This window comes from Dipteris shenzhenensis, chromosome 31, assembly GCF_047967505.1.
Source record: "Dipteris shenzhenensis isolate YYH24624 ecotype China chromosome 31, Dip_SZ_1.0, whole genome shotgun sequence".
NCBI lineage: Eukaryota > Viridiplantae > Streptophyta > Polypodiopsida > Gleicheniales > Dipteridaceae > Dipteris > Dipteris shenzhenensis.
Window position 1 is genome coordinate 9593861 of NC_141626.1, and position 21978 is coordinate 9615838.

The following is a 21978-nucleotide window of genomic DNA, read 5'->3' on the forward strand; positions in this document are numbered from 1 at the left end:
CCACATCATCAGTCACATATCTCCCACTCTAGCCCTTTCTACCTCCGATCAAAGAGCGAGATAAGTGATTTCTTTTGCTTTATATTTCATACACTTAGTATCTTTCGCCATCCATTTCTTACCATACACTTGAGTCACATTTTTCTTTCATCCGTTTAAATTTTCATACACTTAGTATCCTTATTTTTGTCCGCTCTGCTTTATTTGTATTTATCGCAATTATCATGGCGCATTAGCCAACAGCCACCCATGCTCCAAGAGCAACTAGATGCACTTCAGGCACAGTTGCCCAATGAGCGTGAGCATAGGGAGAGATTGGAAAAGAAAATCAATGGTAAAAAAAGAAAGAGGCATTCATCTGATAATGAGTCATCCGACGATGATCCTATTATCAGGACAGTCAAAGCCACACTGAGAGCACAAAATTCGAGAAAAAAGAGTGAGATAAGTAGAAAAGCTTTCTCATTTAAAAATTTTGATGGAAAGAAAGAAGCACGCACTGTCTTATCTTGGATCAGTCAACTAGATTATTTTTTAGGGGAGAAATTCTCTGAAAAAGATAAGATTAAATGTGTTGCAAATCATTTAGTAAAGAGTGCTGCACTTTGGCGGAACATCACTAAGCACAGTAAAAGGTGACCCAAATCTTGGAAGTCCTTTCAAAAGCTCATCAAGAGAGATTTCCTTCCCTCACATTTCAAAGAAAAAGCCAGACAACAGTGGGATACTTTCAGGCAGTTCAATAAGAAAACAATCCCCACATATACTGATAGATTTTGGCAAACCTTGATCCAATTACAGTACTTAGAGAAAGTTAATGAGTGAGATCAATGCAAGAAGTATGTGGCAAGTCTAAAATCTAAGTTGAGAGCCAAGATTAACATGTTTCATCCTCGCTCACTGGACTTTGCGATTTCTCTTGCAATGAATTATGAGAGGAAGAATGGGATCCCAAAAGAAGGGAAAGATTTGGAAGGGCATGTACCCTTCCATAAGAGAAAGAGATTTGATAAAAAGACTTTCTTTAAATCTAAAAATGGTTTTGTTCCACAGAAGACAAATTCTTCTTCGAAGCCGAATAGTGGAAACTTTCCAAAGAAAGAAATAAGGTGTTTCAAGTGCAACAAGGTGGGACACATAGCCACTGAGTGTCCTAAAAGAAAGAAGACCCCGACAGCGAAAGTGCACATGATTGACGATGAAGCAACCAAGCAAGAGGGAGATAAGTATAATTGTCATGCTCTTCTAAAGATGAAAGGTTTTATTAATGGCAAAGAGGTTGTTGTTCTACATGACGATGGTAGTACACATGATTTCATTTCGGAAAGAGCCTTAGCAAAGCTAAACCTAGAGTCTTTCCCATCTAACTATAAGGTCAAAGCTGCTTTTACCAAAATAAAGTACAATTGCACTACAGAAGTCAAGAATCTTGAAATCTCAATCAAACCCTACAAGGATAGACGAGACTTTCTAGTGGCACCCTTATAGGGAGTGGACATCATCTTAGTAATGCCATGGAGGCATCAATATAATCCTAAGATAGATTACGATTCACATCAAATGTGGATTGAGAAGGTCAATGAAACCTGAGATCAGTCCTTTACTCAACCACACACAAGACAAAGGAGCAATTAGGAAACATGAGAAGACATATCTGATTTTGGTGAATATGGTAACTGCTATTCAACCAAACACTAAGCCTACCCGCAAAAAATTTATTTCTCAGTTTTTTGATTGTTTCTTAGAGGATTTATCGCCTCGACTACCATGTTCTCAACCTGAAGATCATAGGATAGAAATCCTACCGGGCAATACTCCACCTTGCAAAGCTCCTTATAGAGTCAATTAGTTAGAACAAAAGGAAATTCAAAAGCAAGTCGAGGAAGTGATAGAGAGAGGATTGATAAGACCCAGTAGTTCTCCTTATGGAGCACCTATCTTATTAGTCAAAAATAAAAATGGAACCTATCAAATGTGCATAGACTATCGTGCACTAAACAAAATCACAGTGAAGAACAAATATCCAATCCCTAGGATTGATGATCTTTTGGACAAATTGAACGGGGCCAAGGTCTTTAGTAAGATAGATCTCAAATTCGGCTATCATCAAGTTCGTATGGTAGAAGAGGATATATACAAGACTGCTTTCAGAACTCAAACGAGGCATTATGAGTTCCTAGTTATGCGTTTTGGGCTAACTAATGCTCCAGCTACTTTTAGTAGAATGATGAACCGAATCTTTCTTAAACACCAAGATTGTGTGGCAGTGTTTTTCGATGATATTCTAGTGTTTAGCAAAGACGTTGAGGAGCATAAGGAACATCTAAAGCTAGCCTTCTCACTCTTGAAAGAAAATCAATTGTACATAAATCCTGAAAAGAGTAGCTTCTTTCAAGATCAGATAGAGTATTTGGGTCACATTGTATCCGCCAATGGATTGGAGTAGATCCAAAGAAGATTAAGTGCATAGTCACATGGCCTAAACCCTGAGATATACATGAATTAAGATCATTCTTGGGATTGTGTAACTTTTATAGACAGTTTGTCAAGAATTTCGCATACATTGCACATCCATTGACAAACCTTCTTAGAAAAGCTAAACATTTCTTATGGACCAAGCATCAAGATAAATCTTTTATAGCTTTGAAAGAAGCTCTCACACAAGCTCTTGTGTTGCAACTACCCGATTTCTCTAGACCATTATTTGTAGTTGTAACCGATGCTAGTGGATATGGAATTGGAGCTGTACTTATGCAAGATGGCCATCCAATAGCATATGAGAGCCAAAAATTAAAACCAGCGGAATGCAATTATAGCACATATGATAAAGAATTAACCGTTGTTGTGCATGCCTTACGAATGTGGAAACATTACTTGATGGGATCTGAGTTTCTTATCAACTGATTAGCAAAGTATCAAGCATTTGTTGACTCAGCCCACTAATATCCGATAGGCACATCAAGTGGGCATCATTTATATAGAGTTTTCAGCCCATGATTCAGTATCAACCTGGAAAAGAAAATGTAGTTGCTGATGCTCTTAGCAGAAAGCCAAGTACTAATCACATCACTGCTGTAGAGACCCAACCTTTCGAAGGTATGAAGAATTCTTATCAAGAGGATCCAGACTTTTCTGATATATGGAACAAATTAGAGAATAATAATGTTGGACTATTCATGTAATGATGGATACTTCTTTTATCAAAAGAAATTATGCATCACTCGACCCTTTAGACAAATTGTAATAGAGGAAATGCACCAACCACCATATATGGGACATAGTGGAGTGACTGCCACTTTACAAGTGATAGCAAGAGAATTTCATTGGCCTACTATAAGAAAAGATGTGGCTAAGTTTGTAGCAGAATGCATCACTTGCCAAAAGATCAAGAGTTACAAAGGAAAGACCCCATGATTGCTAATGCCTCCTCCAACTCTTGCACACCTATATTACAATGGAAAAAATTTAAGTGAGATATCAGTTCCTCACACTGTCAATGAAAAATCCTTCCTGGTTTTATAGTAGCAAAATTTAAGCACAGACAAAGTGCAGGAAATTATTTAATTTGTACTATATCCCATAACCAACTGTTCCTCACCAAACATCAGAAACTTGGCTGCTTGAACTTGATGAGAAATCTCTTAAGAAGTTCATTAAGAGCAAAACCAAACCTCACACAACCTCCAAAAAAAGTACAAATGTCAAAACTTGACGAGTGGAATATGTTTCTCTCCTTATCCCGAAATGGATACTTTTCTCTTACATGAAATATTGAAAAAAAAGTAGACATAGAGGACACTGTCAAAAACTCCAAGCTTCCTTGTATTGATTCAAATGCCTAGACACAAGACTTGGTCGAGGACAATTGACCTTACAAGAAGAACAATGCACAAAGACCAAAGAGCTCTTGCTTTAGGGAGCCTCTAAATTCTTCTTTTTGCCACCAAAAAGAGACTCAATAATTTCCCAATTTTTGGCAACCATATTAGTTGGTAGGAGTTTGATCCAAAAGCTCTTCCCAACACTCTAATGGCTTTATCATTTTTTTGATCCCATGCTCCTTGATTGCTATTTGACTTCTTGTGAACACGAGAAATGACCCCCCAAATACCTTTTGACATAAAGTAGAGCCGAGTGGACAACTAACATGATGTAGAATTTTGACCATTGAACTTCACAATTGTATATTTCTCCACTAATTTCTATGCTTTTGACCACATCTCCATTTCTCAAGACAACCTCACACAACCAAGCTCACAAAACTTTACTGAGACTGTTCCTCATAGAACCTCAGGAACATAGCCACATGACCTTGATGGAAAATGTCTTTAGAAGGTCACTAAGTGCAAAATCAAACCTCCTACAACCTCCAAAAAAAGTCAAAATGTGAAAACTTGAAGAGTACAATATGTTTCTCTCCCAATGCCGAAATGTATACTTTTCTCTTACATGAAATATGAAATAGAAGTAGATATAGAGGACATTGTCAAACAATCCAAGCTTCCTTGTATTGATTCAAAGACCCAGACATAGGACTTGGTCAAGGACAATCGGCATGTCCTTTGCTACTGAGAAGAAAAATGATGCACCCACAATAACCTCTACAATGACCTTCACACCAGAAACTATTGAAATTGGCAACATAGGAGTAATTAGACAAGAGAAATTGCTTGTATCCATGGCTAAAAAGTACAAATAACTCTGTCATACAATTTTGGCTGTGGCAATATATCAAGACATGTTTTATGCTGTAGCAAGGAGAGAGAGCGGACCTGGTACTCAAAAGACTGATTGTTGATCTGCATTTCAATCACTTGTTCCCAAGCAAATTGAGAAATAAAGTCATTGGAGTAGCTCGGTATAGTGATCCGTAGAGAGAATCTCTGAGGAGTTTAAAGAGGTGTGTCATCAAACATGAGCTAATGATTCTTGCTGGCTCAATGATGCCAATATGGTTTTGCAAAGAACCAACCCTATTACCCAGATTCAAGGAAAGTACTAGCAACCAGCTTAGATTTCTACACAAAGTTCAAGAAAGGTACCAACAACAACCTAAGTTCAAGCATCACAGCTTGTAGGAGCTGCATGAGGTGAAAACAAAAATACCCCAAGCATATAAGGAGGCTTTCAACCTTCTCTAGTCACATGGCATGCGACACCACAGAGAAACAAGATAGGCTCTCTGTGACTCCACCATCATCTGCAAGCCCCAACCTTCACCATTTGAGAAGATTAGCCTATCTTCTCTATAGTTATACACATTAATAGCAGAAGATAGCCACATAAGAAACCATGCATGATGCTACCTCACATATGATTAAAAAAATTAAGCTCCGCATAGCAAATGTCATGTGTTGCTAGGTAGGCATCCACATTAATAGCCTTGCATGATTGCTATGTCATTACAATAGTAGGTAGGACAACAACACCTATGCAAGGACCAAGTGGAAGTAATTCTAGCCTATGCAGAATATGCAAAATGTTTGTATAAAGAACCCTTTTTATTTGGGCTTCAATATTTCTTTCAAGCCTCAAGCTTTCCTTCTTTTATGCCAGTGAATTCTGCATAAGAGACTACGGAGTACAAGCATACAATCGAGAGCTACCTAGTTTCCTAGCAAAAGATTTTGAAAGACACATGTAACCAGGCATAAAGCTATAGTAAAGATGGTGCAAAGAATCACCCACGGGCATACCTGCGATAGTTCTATAGCTTTAAACATATTTCAAATGGGCTCCGTTGTTGCTACCACCTTCTTTGCCTTTTGACCGATTTTGGTGTAGTCTGTCTCATTGCTAGAGCGATGAACTCTTCCCTGTGGACCACCTCCTAGCCCACATGGAAAGATCCCATATGATTGCAAGATATAAGCATGCTTCTAGCCTGGAAGGAGCCAACAAGCATCTTGTCTGATCTACAATGAGCTTTTCACAAGCTTTGACAATTATTTCTATTACTTTGGCATCAGGGAGGTTACCAAGTACAACTTTGGAAGCCCAGAATGGGATGGTGACATAGCTGAGGTGTCAAAGAGAAGTAGGAATGCAAAGACAAAGGATAGGCATGGCATGTAGGATGTGAAAAGGACAGGTCGAGCATGGAGGAAACCCAAAAATGAAGAAGATATGGGTGGCAAAATAGACGTGAGAGAAGTACAAACGTACAAAATGAAGCAAATACGGGCGTGGAGAATACATACGGGCTTAAAATATGCACAGTCACCTTAAAAAGATGCTAGCCAGAGTTCTTTAATAGAGAAACTCTGTCCATATCAACGCGGCTATTTTTGGCCATCCGATCTTCAACGGCACTCCTTCGCTGTGGATCAGCTAATCTCTGGATGTCACACATGGTTTGGAGGGTGGGCAAGTGGGACTGTCCCACCTTTCCTAGCAGTCAAGGGCTTACGGAGCTAACACATGGCAAGGGAGGGAGATTACCATTATGGAAGATCTTCAATCCAACGATCCAAATCTATATTATTGCGACCCCAATCTTTGAAGGTGCCGAGATGTCTGAGTCTGCTACTCTATTTCTTTTTTAAACGTGCAATTAGCTACTCATCTCTGTGCTTCCCAACACTTTCATCCTCACTCCCAATCCTACTTCCACCCTTTCATCTATAACGCCCTTTCCATACTCCTCTCCTGCTCCCAATTCTTCTTTCCACCCTTAATCTCACACCCTTTCAATGATACCATCATTTGGGTTATGCAACTCTCCTTCACCTCCTACATGATTTACCATCTGCATCATAATCATTGCTCTATCATGACCTTGTACACATATTTATATAGGTACTTAATTGCAGTGATTATGGGACAAACTTTACTATTGATATGTGCCTTGTATTCATATAAAGAAAAGGGTGTTAAATGAAGCAATCCACCGCTGGTCCACCACACCATGTTTCACTCGTATGTTTCTACAATCATCTTGGTGCATGTAGATAGGATAACCATCATTACCAACCATAGTACATTGAGAAAGGGCACATGGGTAATGATGACTACGTTCACCATCAATCATGCAAGAAGCAAAGGATTTATCACCCCACATGGCCCATGAACATTACATTGACTTATAACCTCATGCAGTTCAGGAAACATCACTACATCAGGAACCTCTACACATACCAGCCGATCATAGTGTCTGGCAGTCTTGTGCACTTTGGCTAGGCAACAATCCTTTGGATATTTCAAGCCATTTTGAATTACAAGTGAATGTAATAAACAAATCTAGTTAGCCTTTTTCCATACAGTTTCCATTGCATCTTGGTATAATCATGTCCTCCCATAAAAGAAGATGGCAACACAATTCTATGCCCTACAGCATTGCCAAATAACTTCCCTCTCAATTGCAATTACCATCTATCAATCCTTGATAAGCTTTTGCATGCAAAGGTACTTGGTTATTGCTTATCCATAGCAATCTGGATTCCTCCATACTATTGTATCCATCAATCATAAACTATTGTAGTAATCTTCCCCCACAAAGAAGGCATGTGTTTGTATCAGACACCTCACTTGCAACAAGCAGTATGCATAGTACTAGTAGTCTTTGTGTAACGTACTTCTGCCTCATACGGGATGGATAAATGCCAGCCTGTTCTTGTTTCTTGCTTCCATAATTGAGCATGATAGAATCCACCTGAGTAAATCATAGATCCAAGGTAGTGAATAGAGCAGCACAAAAGACCAATGGATATAGAGATGGATGTCGTATATCATCCCATGTGGGAAATCATTGTAGAATAGAGACACTCCCCTCTAAATCTTCAAAAACTATGAGCTGCCAACACAACGATGTTGACTTGCTCCTAAACTTAAATGATCCTGAGAAAGGCATCCCTCGCAAACACTGGAAGTTGTAGCCATGTTGCCAACTATGTGTTTTCTTTCTTTTAAACATCTACGATCTTCTTTCTTTTAAACATCTACGATCTCAACTTGCATCCAATTGCATCCTTCTATTTACAATTTGGATGCCCCTATCTTGTTTTTTGAACATTGTTCTTTGCCTAGCAAAATCACGACATGTCCTACATGTCAAATGCAACATTCTTTTCCTCTCGAGATGTGTTGAATGTCTACATACATCTCTCTCTCTCTCTCTCTCACTCTCACACACACACACACACACACACACACACACACACACACACACACACACACACACACACACATGCACGCACATACACACGCACATGTACACACACACGCACACGCACATGCACACGCACACGCACACACACACATGCACACGCACACACATGCACATGCACATGCACACGCACACGCACACACGTGCACACACACACATAAAAACACACACCCTTTTTTTTGTGGTGAAATCTACACAAGTGCATAGACACAGACACAGACACAGACACACACATGCATATATGTATTGATTATTCAAATTTGTACATGCTTGCATATGTGTATCTACATCCAATTGCAAAGTTGAATGATGCGCATCCACATATTTGCATACATGCATTTACATGTGTCTTCTCACTCACATAATTTTTATGCGTGTGAGCCTCTTCTAAGTTTAGATGGAGCCGAGCAAGATTTATTCTTATTCATGAGAAGGTAATACAAAACTTTGGAGTCCAAGGTACAAAAGGTTTACCCTACTACATAACTTAGGATGACCATATATTTAAATAGCATATAGTAACTTTGGGTTATTCCATAGTATCAATGCAAAATTAATGAAGAAGCTCTCTCTCTCTCTCTCTCTCTCTCTCTCTCTCTCTTGCATGCATGCACACGTGCACGTGCTCGCAAATGCACATGCACATGCACACACACAAGCGCATGCATGCTCTCTCTCTCTCTCTCTCTCTCTCTCTTAAAAGGAGGATCAACCTTGTGTAACAAAGGGCGAGAGGGAGGTACTGGTGGTACAAAGAGTGTGTATGTCAACCATGGCCTATGGATGGGAGTCCTACAGTACATCCTCCAAAGAAACTTGTGTGTGTGTGTGTGTGTGTAGACAAAAAAACCCCAAGAACATGGCACTCAAAGCCCTTAAAAGCTTATAACAAGTGATCATTGTATTATATTCCAATAGTATGTAAAGCTTGCAAATACATCAAGAAATCAAAGTTGAATCTTTCAGGTGTCCAATACTCCACGGTCGGGGTCTACTTACTTGCCACCATCCAAAAAAAACAATTGTTAGAACAACAGAGTTTTAAATGGATAGACAGGTAATGCCTGCACACCCCGACTTGTTATTGCTTTACCTAGGAGAAATAGATCCATTCAGATTCATAATTGCATGTTACATAGTAAAAATGCTAGGGGAACATCATGAAATGTTGGAGACAGAAGTGTTGGCTTGCTTTATAGGAGGCATTAGAGAGGCCGATCAGACATACCTGAGAGGAAGCCGTGAGTGCTTGGGAAAGAGTAGGAAATGGAGGAGTGGCCATGAGGATTGAGTTGAAGAGTGGGGAGGATATTGACAACTTGAAGGGGGAGGGAGCACTTTAGAAATATGAAGCACCACCCTACTAATAAATGTCCACCTTATGCACTGCAAAGTAGGCCAAGGATGACAACCTCTCCCATCTTTTGATCCAGCCACCATCCAAACCAACTAGTTGTTAGAACAATGAAGTTGAATTTGGGTAGACATGTAATGCCTGTATCCCCTGGCTTGTTATCACTTTAACAAAGAACTTGAACAAACCTTTCAGATTACTTTGATAAAATAAAATTAAGCAAGAAAAACGTAGGGTTTACAATTTCATGCTAAAAAAAGAAATTAAAATAAAGTTCTAGAGGCTAATAAATAGAATTGAGGTTGACAAAGAGGTTAAGCAAAAAAATTGTAAAACAAATAACATTAAGAAAATTGAACGGGGGAAAAAACACTCCCTTGTAAAAAATCGTAACTTACTTTCTAAACCAAGCAAATTAATTTGACAAGGAATTAAATAAAAAAGAAAAAGCAATTAGGTAAACACTTTATAAACATCAATTTAAATTAGTCTGTTCATAACTGTTTCAACCAGAGTTGTAAAGACTACTTAAATTAAATAATAATTAAGAAATAAATTTAAAGGTTGCTAAAAACTAGGCCAAGATAGGGACAAAAAAATTAAATGAATTACTTAAAGTAAATATTAGATAAGAAGGAATAAATAATTAAATAACGCAATTGCAATAATAAAGGAGCACACACTTGTTTTACTAAAGGAGAAAATAAAATAATATAAGAATTAAAAGTACTTAAGTTATAAGAAAATTTATATAAGTAAAAGTGAGAGACAGAGAGAGAGGGGTAGAGAGAGAGATAAAGAGAGATAGAGAGGGGGGGGAAGAGATATATATATATATAGAGAGAGAGAGAGAGACAGAGACCATCACACCTACATGTAGTGAACACCACGATTTTGTTTCTACAAAGCATCAATTTATGCATTGAATTGTTTCACGAACCCAACATGCTTCTTTTAATAAATGGCCTCTCCCAATGCCAAAGCATCAATGCACAGGGGAAGGGCAAGAAGCGAGTTCTTAAAGTGAGTTTAGGAGCGAGTTTTTTTGGCAACCAGCATGTTTTGTTCCACCTATTGCAATTATGACATCTCTCTCTCTCTCTCTCTCTCTCTCTCTCTCTCTCTCTTCGTTGTACGTATAGACCCTCTATCTTTGTCTATGTCTAACTTTGTCATATCTCTCTCTACCCCCTCTCTCATGCATGCACTACGGTCCTCTCTCTCTCTCTCTCTCTCTCTCTCTCTCCCCACCCTTTTTACAATGATAATTTGTATTTTCCCCCCACCATTTTGGGTAAATATTTTAGCCCAAAAGGGCTTCTAGAGAATAGGTAGCATGCAAAAAATCACACCAGAGATAATTTCATGAAACCATCAACATAAATGAGCTCATTGTCATGTACCTGTGCAAATCCTTTTGCCACGAGCCGAGCCTTGTACTTATCCAACATGCCGTCAGACTTATACTTAGTCTTGTACACCCACTTGGTTCCGATTACCTTGCATTTTGGTGGTCGATCCACAAGGTCCCAAGTGTTGTTCTTCAATATGGAGCCATACTCTGACTGCATATAGCCTCCATCCACCTATCATCACCCTATGCCTCTTCAAGACACTTGGGCCAAGTGTTCCTGCACCCTTCTTTGCTCCTCTAATCTCTTGGACTGGCAGTGTTCGTATGGTTCCTCCTCAATGTTCTCTGCCATCCAAAAGCTGCTTTACCCACTTCGGGAATGGCCATTGCCATTGTGGTTCTGCAGGCTCTTCTTCCTCTTCTTTATCTTGAATCCTCCCAAGCACCGTTGGGGGAGTTCGGTCTGCTGTTGGTGGTTGTACTAGATGGATATCCTAGTCCTAGTTGTCTGGGAAGGAAGCATCCTCCTCCAATTGATGTGGCTATTCTGAGAAGACCACATCGTGACTTACAATTACCTTCTTGGTAATAGGGTTATAGAGACGGTAACCCTTTGCCTCTTCACTGTAGCCCAAGAAAATACACTTCCGGCTCTTCGGTTCCCATTTGGTCCTGTTAGCATCAGGGACATGCACAGAACAGTCACATCCAAAAACTTTGAAATGTGCAGCTGAAGGTTTCTTAACAGAAAAGGCCTACAGTGGAGTCATCCCGTTCACAGCCTTCGTGTAGCTACGATTCAAAATGTAAACTACAGTGTTACATGCCTCAGCCCAAAAAGTATTTGGCAAATCTTTCCCTTTCATCATACTCCTGCCCATTTTGCAAATGATGCGCATCTTGCATTCTGCTACTCCATTTTGCTGTGACGTATGTGGCGGGGGTTTCTGCCTCTTGATCCCATGACTTTTGTAGTAACTCTCGAATTCAGTTGATGTGAACTCTCCACCTCTGTCTGATCTCAACTTCTTCACCTTCTTCCCCGTTTCTTTCTCACTAAAAGCCTCGTCTTTAGTCTTCAGGAAGTATATCCATATCCCTCTACTGTAGTCATCGATTAGCGTCATGAAGTAGTAGGAACCACCCAAAGCTTTCGTCTCCATCTTTCCGCAGAGGTCCGTGTGAACGAGCTCTAGAGGAGCCTTTGCCCTGCTAGCCTCTTTAGGAAAGGGATGTCGATGCTGCTTGCCCATCATGCAAGCTTCACATCCATCGAGTAAATCTGGAATTTCTAGTAGGTCTGCAATCATTCCACTTTTATGCATCTCCTTTAAAGAACTAAGGTTTAGATAACCAAACCTCTCATGCCACAGCTTAGTGTTCTTCACATCCAATCAAGCACTGAAAGCTGAGAGTTCGTAGATGTTGCGCCATGTACCTTTACCAATGACCTTCCCTTGAAGATCCAAAATCTGTGTGCCATTCTTATCGAAGTGAACTTTGAGGTCCCGATCCGTGATCGCAGAAAGAGACAACAAGTTCCTCTTGATATCTGGCACATAAAGAACATCGAACAACTGTTTTACAACTCCATCTGACTTGAGAGCAATCATACCTTTTCCTTTTGCTAGACATTTTGCATCATTGCCGACTGCTACCATGATGTCATTCCCTACCGGCTGTAGAGAGATATACTAATCCTTCTGACTGGTCATGTGGCATGATGCACCACTGTCAATAATCCACGGTTCATCCGTAGGTACATGAACTGCCTCCGTGCAAATCTCCTCAATTGCTACGAACAGCTCTACTGGTACTGCCTGCGCGCTGTTGCTGGACTCTTTCTTTACTCCGTTCTTCTCATTTGCAATCTTCTTTCGGCACTCATTCTGCTTGTGCCCTGCCTTGTTGCAATAGAAGCACTTGATCTTCTTCTTTCTCTTTTTATCATCAGAAGAAGATGGGTTACCAAAGTCCTTACCCTTACCTTTCTTTGATCTAGCGTAGAAAGCTGAATCTTCTCCAATCCTCGTCTTTTGAAGCATCTCCTCCTCTAGAAGCATTCCGCTGAAATCCTCAAAGTTGAGGGCCAGATTTTTGTTCTGGGTATTCAGCGCTGTAACAAGATCCTCGTACTTTGGTGGGAGAATCAATATGCACCTCCATGCTAGATTCTCACTGGTGATGGTGATGCCAATCGCAATCATCTGATCGCATAGATTCTTCACCCTGGTGATGAACTTCTCTACTGTTTCAGACTCAGACAGTTTCTCGTTTGCGAGTTGAGTCTCCAGATTCTGAATCTGCATCTGATTCGTGGTCTCGTACTAATTTTTCAAGACCGTCCATGCCTCCTCCGCTGTTGTGACATGTTGAATTAACTCCATGACGGAATCACTTACACTGCAGACAATAGAACACAGTGCATCTACATTTGTTCTTGTCCACACGAGAATCTCATCTGCAGTTGGTACTATCTGTTGTGCTGCATTGGCCGGATTCGATCTCGGAACCGATTTCAGGTCCACCCCAATAGCAGTGTCGCAAAGCTCATATGCACTTAGGATGGTCTTCATCTTGAACTTCCAGAGTGGATAGTTAGTGCCGTCCAACTTTTTGCTTTCGCTAAACGGTGGGATTCGTAGTCTTGCAAGCTCAGCCATCTCTCAGAATCTGCTCACAAACAGAAACACACCCAAATCTTCTTGCTAGAGTCTAGGCTCTGATACCATGTAAGAAAACAATACAACGTCTGTGCTCAATAGATAACAGGATCTCGTACACAAGAGAGAAAAACAGATAGTATGGAGAATCAAAATTTTGATTAATGTAGAACTAATACAATAGATGGCATTGCCTTCCAGCCGTGCGCCCCTGTGAAAGAAGCTTCGATGGCGAGCAGGAAACAATAGAAGACAGAGGTTGGATGCTAAGGAATCAACGTTGCTGTAACCAGTGATGAAATGGGCTTCACGAGCTTGCTCTTATATAGCCACTAGTCATAGTCGGTGGGACCCAATTGGGTGACCGACCCAGTCTGCCCAAAACGGTCGACTGAGGGTCGGCCCCAAAATAGGCCACCGACCACACGATAGAACCGATTAGCATGTAGAGATAGAATTTCATGAAACTAACAAGAGAAATGAGCTTATTTGATGTGTTCCTATTATTTTGATACCAAACATGACTAAATTCGGATATTTCTAGCAAAAGCTGTGAATTTTTTTAAAACCCAAACTGGCATCTAGAGGAGGGTGCCGGTGCCCTCCTCTGGATGCCAATTTGAGCTAAAAGAATTTCTTTGACTTCTGTTTTTACTCTCTCTCTCTCTCTCTCTCTCTCTCTCTCTCTCTCTCTCTCTCTCTCTTGCCTTGATGATTTGTATTTTTTTCCCACCATTTTGGGCAAAATTTTTAGCATTTTGGGTATTTGTGAGAGACTCTCTTGCCTTGATGATTTGACCTTTTTCCCCACCATTTTGGGCATGTGTGTGTGTGTGTGTGTGAGAGAGAGAGAGAGAGAGAGAGAGGAGAGGGACTAAAAAAATATATCAATGAAATATTTTAAAGCCCAAATTGGCATCCAGATGAGGGCACCGATGCCCTCCTCTGCTGGACGCCAGTTTGGGCTTTAAAAAATTTCACAACTTTTGCTAGAAATATCCAAATTTAGTCATGTTTGGTATTGAAACGCTTGGAACACATCAAATGAGCTCATTTATCTTATTAGTTGCATGAAATTTTATCTCTAGTGTGATTTCGTGCATGCTAACTCTCCTCTAGAAGCCCTTTTGGGCTAAAAAATTTACACAAAATGGTGGGAAAAAAAGACATAATTATGGAGAGAGAGAGAGAGAGAGAGAGAGAGAGTAAAAAAATAAATCAAAGAACCTTTTGTTAAAAGCCCAAATTGGCATCCGGAGGAGGGCGCCGATGCCCTCCTCCAGATGCTAGTTTGGGCTTTTAAAAAATTCACAACTTTTGCTAGAAATATCCAAATTTAGTCATGTTTAGTATCAAAATTATCAATGGCCTATTTTGCCGACCCCCAGTTGACTGTTTTGGGTGGATTGGGTCAGTCACCCAATTAGGTCCAACCGACTATGACTAGTGGCTATATAAGAGCAAGCCCGTGAAGCGCATTTCATCACTGGCTACAACAACCTTGATTCCTTAGCATCCAGCCTCCGTCTTCTACTGTTTCCTGCTCGCCATCGAAGCTTCTTTCACAGGAGCACACGGCTGGGAGGCAGCGCCATCTATTATATTAGTTCTACAGTAATCAAATTTTTGATTCTCCATACTATCTGTTTTTCTCTCTTCGGTACGAGACCCTGTTATCTGTTGAGCACCGACATTGTATTGTTTTCTTACACATGGCACCTTTGATAGAGGAGTTACAGATCTTATGGAGAGGAGTGCGGGTCTTTGATATTTCCAGAGCTCCTAGACATACCAATGATATTTTGATCAGGGGTATCTTGATGTGGACCATGCATGACTACCCAGGATATGGAGAGTGCGTAGGTACGTGGTTGTGTCTTTACATGGATAATATAGGATTATGCTTTTATGACTCTCTTTCGCACGCTGTCTTATACTAACACATTCATGCATGCGTGCAGGACTTCTTACAATTGGGTACCATGTTTGTCCTATTTGTGGACCGGGTTTGAAATCGCTTGCGCGATACTCCAAACATATGAGGAAAAATGTTTATGAAGGTCATGCTTGATACCTTCCATTGGACCATCTTGCGCGTGGAGGTTAGCTTGATCCATCACCACCATATTTGAAAGTGACTAGATTGAGGCTTGGAGGGCAAATGGAGGGCAAATGGAGAGGAATCTCCTCATGGTACGAAGAGGCTATCGATCTTTCACGAGCTTCCTCATTGGGGTCAGTTACAAATCAATCATCTCTTGGATCCCATGCATATCTTCAAGAATGTGGGGGCTACTATTTGGGCACACTTGGTTGGTTCCAAAGACTCGAGAGGAGTGCAAGAAGACTTGCATGCTATGAATAGGATGTCTCGTTTGTGGCCCCAAGTGCATGCTTGAGGAAAAGTTATCCTCCCGAAGGCAACATGGATCCTCTCTATAAGAGAGGAGGTAGCGGTCAAGGTGGACATTGCCTCTTTTCAAACACCCACAGGGTACATGCATTGCTTGAAAGGAGCATTTTCAAAGGACAATAAGCTTAGTGGGCTCAAGTCCCATGATTGGCACAATGTCTTACAGGTATTCTAAGTTGTAGGATTAGTGTACCGATAATCGTGATGTGTTAGTGTAGTTATGATTATGTTATATTGTTGACATGACTTCTTTGTTGCTTTGATAGTTTATTCTCCCAATTACAATAAAAGGGTGCTTACAAGAAGATAGAAATGCTATATTCAAGATTAGTGCTATTGTGAGGTATGCTTACTATTAAATCGCATTGATTGCATTTTCTTCAATTTAAGCTGAATAATCTGTAGACTGATTATGAATATATCTTACATGGGCATGTGAAATAGGTGGATATCTCAAAAAGAGATCTCCATATCGAGCATCGAGAAGGCTAGGGTGAAAACCATCGAAGCCGTATGCTTGCTTAAGAAGCACTTTCCCTCGAGCATTATGACAACTCAAGTGCACTTGCTTGTGCACATAGTTGATGAGGTGGCCATTGCAGGTACCGTTCATAGTCAGTGGATGTTTTTTCTCGAGCAATTTATGAAAACTTTGAAGGGATTTGTAAGACAAAGAGCAAGACCAGAAGCAAGCATGGCAGAGGGATGGCTTGTGCAAGAGTCATTAGTATATATCACGGAGTTTCTTGCATCCACAGATTCCGATATGCTGCAAGCTTGGCATAACAACAATGATGATCTCATCATTGGCGAGGTTCCCCAAGAAAAAGGGATTGAAAGAAAGATGAGTGAAGTGCAAATGGAGAAATTCAATAAGTTTTGTATCCTCAATAGCAAGGAGACGCAGAATTGGATTGAGAGATATGAAGTGGCCAAAGCAGAAAGAATAAATACAAGGACGAGATTCATAGTAATGTACAGGCGATCGCAACCATATCCACGGGATCTCGTCCTTCTCCCCACTTACATGTCACTCGATTAGCTACAACTAGCTCTACGTAAAGCTGAACGCGATGGAGAGACAATAAATGAACACAAGCAAGAGTTATCATCTGGATGCATGATGCATGTAAGTTTCTTACCTCTTGACGTAATTAAGTAATTATTTGTGGCAATGTACGCTATAAAATAGATGTATTCTTATTGTTTTAATGATGCTCTTTTACAGCACAAAAAGTACAGTGCATTATGGTCATATGGATGACATTTTCGCGTGGAATACATCGATTCAAAGAGAGTCACGTATGATTGTGGAGTCATGGCTAACTTCACATAAGATAGCCGAGCAAGTGCTTCGGATACCAATCTTCTCTCCTCACAGTAGGATTATTGTGGAACCATAAGCGAGATCTATGAAGTTGATTTCAGATAATTTAGTATTTTCATTCTTGATGTAAAATGGTTTAGAACTATTAACGACGGTCCCCATGTGACAGTGAGAAAAGACAATAGCGGTTTCTTTGCAATAGACTCCACGAACCGATGAAAGTGATACTTTTGTTCTTCCCGAGCACTGTGAGCACGTGCATACTAATGATTTAATTAATCGAAGCTTTCGTTTTTAAAGATCCATTGATACATGTACTTAAGCATAATTTCATATATATAATTGATGGCATTTGGCACCCATCTTCAATATAGGTGGTTTTTCATCCGGATTATTCTGATCCAAGATGGTGGTACGTGATCCAAGTTGCACCACGAAGTAAGCAAATTTTTGAAGATAGAGATGTGGATATGGAGATGCCACTACCACTGCCGAATCCAATTGATCCAGATGGATCTAGCGAAGAAGATGAAGATCACAATATGAGCCAAGAGGAAGATGCACATAATGACATCATACGGGAGGAAGATGGAGAGCACGATATTGAAGAAGAAGATGACGATCATCAAGAATCACCACACTTTATTGAAGAAGATGATCAAGTACTCTTAGGTGAATGTATGATGCTAGAGTACGATGATGATATAGGAGATCAACTCGGTATAGAGTTAGAGATAGACTTGTTTGGCACATTAGACTTGGCTCAGGACGAAGCTATTGATGTAAATGCTCTTCATTGATTTTTTTAATCTCAAACTTAGACATGAATATATGAGCTTCAAAGGCTTAATGTACATGCTCTTGTACTTTTATTCTCTCAAAGGATCAAACATGTATGAAAATTTAAAAATTTTTGTCATTGAAAAAAACTATCTTTTAAGGTCGGTTTGGAAAAAAAACCTCTCTGTAAAACGTCGCTATAGGAAATTGTCTAAGTGTCGCTATATAACGACCATTACCAATCTGATAAGCATCACTATATAGCGACTTTAGGTAAACGTCACTATATAGCGATGTTTTCCTAAAGTCGCTATATAGCGACCTTTAATGAAGCTCGCTTCTAATACCAACGATTAGCGTCCCATGCACGCTAAACGTCAATACTTAAGCATTGCAATAGGGTTTGTGTGTAGTAGTGTGTCCTTACTTTCTTCTTTAGCCTCCCAATCCATCCTTGTATACTACAAATTGTCCTTCCTTTTCCTCATAAATTCTAGCATCTCTTCCCTCCATTCATGGAGTTTGCAGTTCTTTTTTTCATGGCGGATCGAGCAAGCATAGTCTGTTGCATTTTTTAGCAATTTCGATGCTTATTTATGACCTTCCATTGCATTCGTTCAGGAGCTACCGTAATCTTCAATTAGGCTCCAATCTTCCGCCAATTGTTCAGCGGTAAGCGGAAGGCTTATTGAGGCACTGTTGCCTTCTTGCGCGCCTTTACCTTACATCCTTGTGTCTGCGCTCACCTTGCTATCCATCTCTGTAGCTCGGTGGCGTCGTCACTTTGAGCTCTATCTGCCTCCTTACACTGGTTTCTTGGCTTGAGTCCCTTTCTATATAGTTGCTTGCGTTCCAGCGTTCTTTGGCTTGCGTCCCCTTCTATATAATTGCTTGCCTTCCAACGGCAATCCCTCCAGCCTCTTGCTTTTACGTGTGATTCCTTCTTAGCTCTAAGCCCCTCGCATGTTCCATGGGTTTCCTGAGAACTTACAAAAGCTTATGCAACATGCTTTAATCGATTCGTGGCTCAGTGCAGTCTGCCAAGCAGGCGGTCAAAGATTTTCGGTCAATTCCTTTTGGTGGAGACCGTGGCATTTCTTTTACTATTCATTCTACGGCCGCCCTCCTCTTTTGTTGTTGAGCGTGGTGTTTATTGTTGTTGCAATTACTAACAAACAACGTCTACGATGGGTTCATGTTTTGTAGTTGTAGTAACAGACAGCGTGAGAGCTCTTGCCAGCAAAGGTCTTATCTCTATATCTGGTGGTTGCCTGTTGAAAACTCTTGCGCGTGGCCCGTCACCCACCATCGACATCCCTCTCATGCTGTCACCTACCTCAGGACTGTCCAAAGATGGTACCCTTTTGAAGCACTCTGCCATAAAAAAGAACCCCAAGAAAAGTCTCAAATCTACGCAGCAGCTGAATAGGCGTACGCTGAAGGTGACTTTTCAAATTTGTAGCCACATGTTCTTTGCTTCATTTCTTACTGGAAAAGCTAAACTGAGAAACCATTTGCTGAGCATTCTGAAAAGAGGTCGAAAGCAAAGGCTGCCTTCTGAAGATGCGATGCGGAATAGATATTGAGATCACGCCACCATTTGTTGAAGACAATAGTGACTCGAAAATCATTGACACTTAGTTTCTTACATAGTATGGACAAAGCTAGTACAAAATGTTAATTTCAAAAGCATGTTAAATCCATACCTTTTCAAGTTTTTTTAGTTCAGTGGTTGTGACCGAAAAAGAAAGACTTGCTTGCAAACATCAATACCCAAGCTAGGAACATGCCTTCTCAATTTCTTATGTATTCTTAGGCTTTCGAATGTTTGTCTACAACCCATTGTCTAAAGAGATGTTACATACAAGCAAACAACCAAAGGCCAAACACACAGAACATTTTACATGCCGTAAATACACTCCACTAGGTCTTATTCATGGATTACAATAAAACTTAAGCCAACACCTAATATGCGATTTCAATTAATTGTTCACGACAACTCCACTCACGTGCATGTACCTACATTTTTCAGCAAGCTCAAGTGCACCACCTTGTCCAATCAGAAGTAGCGTGCTCATCCCTTGCATTCAAGTTGCTGGTGCCAATAACATAACTACCAAAGCAAAGGAAGTCAACGCAGTTGTTCTGGTGCAGTCAAGCCCTCCTCTTGCAAACAGTCTCCCAGTGCTAGCCAATGAATCCCTTTCCAAGTTTATGCCCTATCGTTTTGCATTCGAAGGAAAGGTTTTGGCCAAGTACGACACTTTCAAGTCCAAGATGCACACTACCCCGTCTTCATGCGAGTCGACTTGACGGATGCACAATGTTGCGAGACCATTACATTGCACATACTGCATGCCTATGTTGTCCAGCTAAAAGATGTTCTCCAAGTCAATAGCTTCTTCAAGGTGGAGGGGCTGACCATCACAAAGAGAACTTCGAGCGAGGGTGGTACTTCGTTTGTGTCCTTGCGAGTCGACGCAACCACAACAAGGGGCAACCATTTTATGGCAACATCTCCTTTGTGCCCGAAAAACCAATAAGGGTATATGCACATTGGGGTGCAAACCAAGTGGAGACAACAAAGACTTCATTTGTGTCGTTGATGGAGACTGTTGCTTTTGTCGTAGTCAAGTTGATCTGGACGGGCCACCCTCCGACCAAATCATCATTGCTGACGGGCCAAACACTGAAGATAGGGCAACAATATGTAGCATTTTGTGAGCACTTTGGGCTAGGCTCATCCAATTACTTGCTTTCACTAAATGAAACATCACCTGGTGTCCCTGTAGTTGACATTTGTAGCGAAGAGACACCACACACTTGCAAGCTTGGTGCAGGAGTTCATCGATGAAGGGATTGGCATGTACGTGGCCAAGAACATCTCATTCATGCACGCTTGCCACACCCTTGCAGTGTTTGATTTCATAATCCTTGCACCAGTCTCGACGGGAAATCTTCGAGGTTCACCACGTGCAATGTTTGTGAGCCAAGTGTCCCAACTCGGCTATGGCAAAAATGTATTGAGGCACTCCCAACGCATTGCGCGAGCAACCTTGTACATATTTTGTGCTTCCACCTTTGCATGTACAAATGTTTCTCTTTGTCATATTCATGCACATGAACGACATGTTACAATTTGCAAACTGTCCAATGTACAAATCGCTCGCAACACATGAATAAAGCAAACTCATCCTTGTTTTCACCAAGTTGTGCATAGCAAAGGCTTTCCAAATAAATCATTTGCAACACATGAATGAATTAAAATCATCCTTGTCTTTACCAAGGTGTGCATAGCAAAGGCTTTCCATTGCTCGCTACGGGTGCCCCTTCGGCTTTAGCAATCTCCAACAATGACCAAACAATGAAACGCTGCGACAAACTCAATTTTGATTTCCCACATAAACCTCCCGCTTCATGTGAACCACTTAGTAACCATGGACAAGCAAATAAATCTTATTCCCTATAGTGTTTGCTTCCATAGTGCATTCAATGCCGCAACACCAACAAACAAAGACATAATCGCGTGCCTAGCATAGTTTTACCCCATGCATCAACAAGACGCACTCCTAGCCATAGCTTTCGGCTAGGTTTGTTTTGAGGATGCTACCCACACAACTAGCATTGGAATGGACAAGGAACGGCTTGAAAAGAAGTTGCAACACTGCGTGCAGTCCTGGCCACTCATACTAGAGACTTTGCGTGTATTCCAATTGAGTTTTGGAGATTCTTTTAAACTTCTAGTGCATGGCACCAATCACTATCTAGACGAGGTTAACATAGGCCCAACCAATGCACTCAACATTCACACTCTTTTATTGGACCAAACAACACAACCAAACACAGTAGTGCCATTACTTCCTGCGAGGGGAAAAAGAGAGTACAAAAAGTGGGAAGCAGATCATGCAAGGGCCCTACTTGCA